The sequence below is a fragment of the Falco punctatus genome (assembly GCF_963210335.1).
Source record: "Falco punctatus genome assembly, chromosome: 6".
Lineage (NCBI taxonomy): Eukaryota > Metazoa > Chordata > Aves > Falconiformes > Falconidae > Falco > Falco punctatus.
Window position 1 is genome coordinate 87,620,006 of NC_137585.1, and position 7,476 is coordinate 87,627,481.

The following is a 7,476-nucleotide window of genomic DNA, read 5'->3' on the forward strand; positions in this document are numbered from 1 at the left end:
ACTGACATAATATATTGGCTGTTTGGCAGAGGGGAGATTTCACTATTCATTTTTTGGTACTTGCTTTTAATCTGATATGACACAGCTTAACAAAGCTAAACACTAAATGATGAACAAGATGTTCTTTCAAAATAAAGGTTTCAAGCAACACTATCTTGCTTTTTCAAGTAAGGGATTGCCAGTCCAGCCTGCAAATCTGACTTAAAGAAAACACAGTGGAAAGCAAGGTGTTAAGTATTTTTACCAGTGACCTAAACATTTCCAGACAAACTCAAGTATTTAAAAAGATTAGAAAGAATATCTCATAGAATTTTCCACTGCTAGCTATAAGAAATAAACTACAATATATGAAATCGGTAAATATTTTCTTCTCACTGGTTTCCTAAAAATCTAAGTGTGTCATATGCAGACATGTGAGTAATGCAGTCCAATGATTAGAAGACATGGATCACCATATTAGTAACACTGTGCTGGCTTTTCAAATCATATCTGGTCATAAATGGAATTATTCACCCTCTTGAACTGAGCTAAAATTTGAACTTGAAAGAGTTATATAATTTTTTCATTATAATGAACAAGCCAAAGTAATTATAGAGCTATAACTACTCTATTTTTCTCTGTTTTTCCACCTTCCAATCACTCTGTATATAATTAATTGGGTTTGTTCTTTTATTCTGTTGTCAGTTTTAGAAACAGTGTTTTAGCTTTGAATTTTTTTCCCCAGATTGACCCTCATTTTTATATTTATAAATGATTGTAAATTGTTAGTATCTGGTACACTCTGGCCAGGTTCTTTTAAATATTCCACACAAGGAAGGTTTAATGTTTAATGTAGAATTTACTTATTCATGAATATTTGATGTTACATGGGATTTTGATTTTGCAGAATGGTACAGCAATATAAAAAAATCAAAACAAAACCACAATATAACTATTACAATGTGCAGTTGGATCACAATACAGACATGATTCCTATTACTGGTCTCTGTAAGCTCACTGTCATGGTGCTGGGTGTCCTCAGTCTCCAGAAAGGAATATGTGAGTTAAAACCATCTAAAGCCCATTGCTCTTTTCAAACTTGTTTTTGTTTTTTCAATTTTTATGAGAGCCACGTATGCACTTTTCCATGCAGGTCTGTCTGGCTGGGGAAGAAAATACTTTCTATTGACTATTTTAGGGACAGCCATTTACATAACTGCTTGTCAGCTGTCCTGGTTTTGGCTGGGATGGAGTTAACTTTCTTCTTAGTAGCTAGTACAGCCCTGGGGTTTGGCTTTGATGTAAGAACAATGTTGATAGGACCCTGAAGTTTTTAGTCCTTGCTGGGTAATGTTTATACTAAGTCAAGGACTTTTCAGTTTCTCAGGCCCTGCCAGCGAGAGGGCTGGAGGGGCACAAGAGACTGGGAGGGGACACAGCCAGGACAGCTGACCTGAACTAGCCAAAGAGGTGTCCCGTACCATGGGATGTCATGGTTGGTATATAAACCTGGGGTGTTAGCTGGAGCCTGGGGATCATTGCTCAGGGACTGGCTGGGCATCAGTCAGCGGGTGGTGAGCGGTTGTACTGTGCAGAACTTGTTTTCCTTTCTCCCTTTTCCTTTGGATTTTATCCTTTTCACTAACTTTCCATTATAACAGTTATTATTATTATTATTATTGTTGTTGCTATTGTTGTTATTGTTGTTGTTCTTACCTTTTTATTCTGTTCAAATCATTATTTTTTTCTTATCTCAACCCTCAAGTTTTACATTCCTTTCTGATTCTTTTTCCCCACCTTTTGAGGGGGGGTGGGGGTGGGGAATGAGCAAGTGGCTGCGAGGTGCTTGGTTGCCGCCTGGGGTTAAACCATGACATCAGCTGATACAGCTCTTTGTCTAAAGCAAAGGCTACTCGCTGGTCCCATTTATGTTTGACTTCCTTTGTAATAGCTGTGGCCACTATATTCTTTTCTGAAATTCATCAGCACATCGTTCTTGCTATAGTATTGTGTTTATGTGTCCAAGTTTTGGTAGCAGGGGGCTGTGAGGAGAGACTGGGGCTGCTGCATGCTGGACATAGCCAGTTCCAGATGCTTCCAATGGACCACCACTAGATGCAGCTGAGCCCATCAGGCAAGCTGGTGGTGCCTCTGTGATAACATATTTAAGAAAGGGTGAAAAGTGCTGTGCGGCAGTTAAGAAAGTGAGGAGCGAGAAAAGGTATGTGATAGAAACAACCCTGCAGACACCAAAATCAGCAAAGCAGCAGCTGGGGGAGGTGCTCCAGGTTCCAGAGCAGATTCCCCTGTAGCCCATGGAGAAGACCATGGTGACACAGGCTGACCTCCCTGTAGCCCGTGGAGAACTATGCTGGAGCAGATATCCATCTTGCAGCAGGTGGAGGACTCCAAGCTGCAGCAGGTGGAGATGCCCTGAAGGAAGCTGCAAACTGGGGAGAGTCAATGCTGGAGCAGGCTCCTGGAAGAGGCTGCAACCCATATGGGACCCATGCTGGAGCAGTATGTTCCTGATGGACTGCACTCCATGGAGAGGACCCACACTGGAGCAGTCCTTGAAGAACTGCAGCCCATGGGAAGGACCCACATTGGAGCAGATCATGAAAGACTGTATCCCTCATGAGGGACCCTGTCTGGAGCAGTGGAAAATATAAAGAAGATGGAGTGGAAGAGGAAAAGTGTTATGAACTGACTACAGTCCCTGTTCCCTATCCCCATGCCGCTTAGGGGAGAAGGTAGATGAGTCAGGAGTGAAGGAATGAAACTGAGCCTGGGAAGGAGGGGTGGAGGGAACTATTTTTAGTTTTGTCCTTGCTTCTCACCATCTTACTCTGTTTTTGTTGGCAAAAAAATAATAATTTATCTTTCTCCAACTTGAGTCTTCTTTGCCCATTATGGTAATTGTTGAGTGATTTCCCTTTATTTGCCTTGATGCATGGGCTTTCCCATATTTTCTCCCCCAGTCCTGTTAAGGAGGGGGAGTGTGAGACCGGCTTGGTGGGCAGCTGGCAGCCAGCCAAGTTTAACCCACCACACATATCTTTGAGCCTTCTTCCATTGTAGGGTTTTGTTTATTGGTTACACAAATAAAATGGAGAGGGATATGCCTGCCATGATGTTCCACATAATTTTTTTCTGTAACTAGAAGACTTGTTTGGCAGTGACAGTTCCTTCTTTGTTAATAGTACAGTTTCTCTAGAAAATGCACATAATGTGATACAGTAGCTGGCAAAGTACAGACTTAAATTCTCCTGCTCAGCAATGGTTGGTTCTGTCATGGATGAGACAGAACCAAATGTCAAAGAGGGAAGAACTGACAAGAACACCTTCAGTGTGGTAGCACAGAAAACCATTTCTTCACTTTCATCTTTTTCTGGCAAGTGTTCAAACAGCCCACAGTCACTAAAAATATTAACTGTATGTCAGAAAGTTAATGGAAATTCTTCGCACATTAAGTGTGCACATCAGTTGGGAACCTTCAGTGTGCTAACTTAAAGCAGGATAGGATATGTGAGAAAATGTAAGAAATGAGCAAAGAATCTAAACTCTCAGCAAAATTATTCTCCTTTACTTCTTCCCCTTCACCAAAGTTAAAATGCTTTCAAGTTAAATTTCCACTTCTGGTGAAGTATGTTCTTGAATTGCAAGTGCATCTATTCTGCTGCTAACTGTTTTCAGTTCCTGGTTCTCTTTACATTTACAATTCAGATGATTAGCTGGGAGTTGCTAAAATTTCAATGTACTTCCATTATGTTAAACCAGCTGGGGTTCCGCTTAGCAATAAACCTTAGAAATTATTCATTTTCAGGGGGTTACTTCTCTGTGTCATGATTATATTTTATAGGTATTATCTACTAAGGGATTATCAACTAATTGCTTAGAAAGCGTATTAAAGTTTACATTCTTGATAGCTTTGAACAGATGATTTCCATAGTGAGCAGCAGTAGACACGTGGAATTATCAGCCAATAGTTCAGATAATGACCAAAAAAACCATCACTCCCAAAAGACATATAAATTATCTTAAAATACAAGCACTTTTAAAAGTTTAGCATAAAAATATTAAACATTATAAAACAGATATTAAAGTTAGTTCTGTCTAAGGTATGCAACTTCAACTGAATTTATTTGAAACTTTGTCAGGGTATAAGACTATTCCAAATTGGATCAGGTGTAAGTAAGACTGTGCTAATTTTTGATGTATAAGTCGGTATGAATGGTTACTTCTATGTAAAAAGCTTTTGTGGATCTGCCTTAGCTTATTTTCTTGATTCATGTACTCACACAAATACATATATATAGACATAAGTAGATCCTGATGATTCCCTTTTCTTCCAGTCCCCTATGTAAGTTTTAGAAATCAATTGATAATTACATCCTGATAACAAAGTAATGGAGAAATATTAATGCTAGCATCAAAGTGCACAGCCTGTTCTTGGTGATATTAGTATGTTCATCAAGGTCATGATGTTTTGGATTGGTTTCAAGGTGTTTTTTTCCTGAAAATAAAATGAAAAATGTTCATAGCCAAATTTCACTCACGGAAGGGTGAAGAGTTAATAATTGCCCTTAGCATTAGCCAGCATCAGTTCAATCATGTCTGCAAATGACTTTTGGAAACTGGCTGAGGAATACCAAGAAGTTACCCGAAAATGTGATCCCACAAATGACCTATTGTTCTTGCTTTAATAAATCTTCTTTCTACAGGTATACACCACAGAAGTTTAGTGTGACTGTAAGGCCCTTTATTTCATTAGTTTTCATGAAAGCAACTTCTGTTTTCATTATATTCTTTGCTTTTCATTTTTTATTCTTTCAATAGATGTTTTTGTTGTGTGATCATTCACTACTTCAATGTATGTGTCTCTGGGGCATAGTATAGTAGTTGTCCTCTATAAGAAAACATCTGTAGAAAAAACAACCAACCAACCAACCAACCAACCAACCAACACCTCCCCTGCAAGAAAAAAGAGATTGTTAAGAAGGGAAATGATTGATAAACTCTCCAGAGAGAAGTATAGGTGTGTTTCACCCAAAATCAACTTACCCAGATGAGATTTTCGCCAGCAAAATGTCATTAATACCCTTATCCTTACAAAAATGTCTTAGGATCTCTTAATGAGCATTAGCTGTCAGGGCACTGATATAAATTTCTAAAGTAATTTCTGTCTCTCAAACACAGTTGTAGTCTTGGTAAAACATGATATTACTGCTTGCTGAGAAAGCAAATCATTGTATTTGCAACGTGCAGGCAAACCAGTCTGGTGCTAAACAAAGAACAGAACAGTTCTCTGCAGAGAAACCAATACTGGTTAAAAATCCTGTCTTCACCAGTTCTTATAGCCAAACTATATTATGTGGAAATATTGTGACATCCTTTCGAAATTCAGATCAAACTAAGACCTGTATATTACTAAACAAAAGTTACAAGAGACAAGAAAAATTACGTGCAACTTATTTAAATGGGATTTTATTCAACCACACAACTATTTTAACAACAGTTAAAGTAATGCAATACTGTACTAATTACAGCAAGCAGGGGGATACCATTACTTACTATAAGGTTTCCTAATGTTTCCATGAATAACAACCTTTTTCTACCTATCTTACTTAACCAAAATTAACTAAACTGTAATAATATGAACACTCAACTTCTAAACATTCTGTATGCCTGCTTTAAAAAAAACACCAAAGCAACAAAAAAACCAAAACCCAAGCCCAAATAGGTTAGACATTTGTGTGAAAAATGCTGAGGGTGAATATCTGGGGGTTTATTCATGTTAGAGAAATCTAGAAACTTCTTAAAAGCTCTTTGTGCCTCATGCTTTGGATTGCGGAGATGTAATTTGTCAGAAAAAATGGATTTTTGCTATGTTTGTGAAAAAAACCACAGAATTTAACCAAATTACACAGCTTAAAAATATTCATTTGAAAAGCAGAATTTCAGAGTCCCATTCCCCAAACACTCCGTCAGCACTGAGCATGTTCTAACCAGGCCTCAGCAGATGATCATGGTAATTCTATGTCTAAGAATTTTAAGTGACAGCAAAAGGGTTGATCCTCTTGAGCAACCAGGCAACTCTGTATTTGTACCTAGTCAGCAAGACAAAGTGGGTAGAGGAGATGAGCGTGCAAACTACCCTATTTGAATTCAATCAAGATAAAAGATAATTTTGGAGCTAGATGACTAGACAGAGTTTAGGAGGGGCATAGGAGGTTCAGTTTCGAGGAAAACATATAACATGGTGTAAACTGAGACTTGTTGAAAAAAAATGTCAGCTGGATTCTTCAGGAGAGTGGTTCAGGAATCTGTGATTAGAAGTGAAGGGAAATTAGAAGTGTCTGGAAAGGCTAGACAAATGTGCATGGCTATGTTCTGGTAAGAAACCATAACGTTGTTTCAGTCCTGAGGTGGTCTATGCAAAATAAAAGGATTAATATGGTAGAAAGGAAGAAGTGAGATTAGATTTAGAGCCCAGAAATGAAGATTTTTATTAGAAAGCATTTAAGCACTAATGTAAAGACACAAGTGAAAGTAAGAAGGCAACAAGGGAGATAGCCAAGAATTGTGAGGAGAGGAAGTGGAATTTAATGGTCAAGCTGTTAACAGGGTAGTCTTCAGCAGCACACAGAGGTTTTATCCAGCAAGGAAAGAGATTAATGATGTGAGAAGGTGTGTATGATATTTAATAGCTTTTGTTGATTGGAAGCTTATGTAAATTCTAGCACAAGCATAGGCAATAACAAGCACAACTAGAGTTCCACAGCATACAACTATGGGACAAACCAGCAAATAATAGATGACAATCACGTCATCTATTAGTAATTATGAGAATGGCAGTGGAAAATATAATCATAGCAATCATAAAATAACAAATTGGATTATGTCAGTGGTAGTGGGTGACTACTACAAACTCAACATCATGCTATCATTAAAATATTAGCAGGGTAGTGTTATGGGAAGGTGCTTCTCTCCACAGCGACTGGCTCTCAGCCACTGATACCTGCAGTGCTGACCTTCCTTACATCAACAAGCTTAATAGTCTTTTGAGTTGCCTTTTATACCCTCAAAAGACTGATCATGTTATTGTGTTCTTTACTACAGTTTTGCAGGCTGATTGTTACTTTTGCTGAGTTTGTTTCTCAATCTGGAGATAAATGGTTGCTGTGTCCTTGGTCATCACATCCCTGTTCTAAGAGTAATCTGGGGAGTCAGCTCCTCAAAACTAATCAGAAATGACCATTCCTTCTTCCTTCTTTCTGCAGCTGACATAAACATATCATTATCCCACTGTTTTTCATATGTTCTACTTACGTCAGCTCAGTTGTGCATTAGTTCAATTGTTGTAGTCCATACATAGTCCACTATCTAAAACTTCAGTTTAATTAACATTTCAGTTAGTTCATATCTATGCAATACAAAATACACACCAAGGCTTATTTTGACTTCAGTGGTCACCTTTCTCCTATGGTGGCTAGC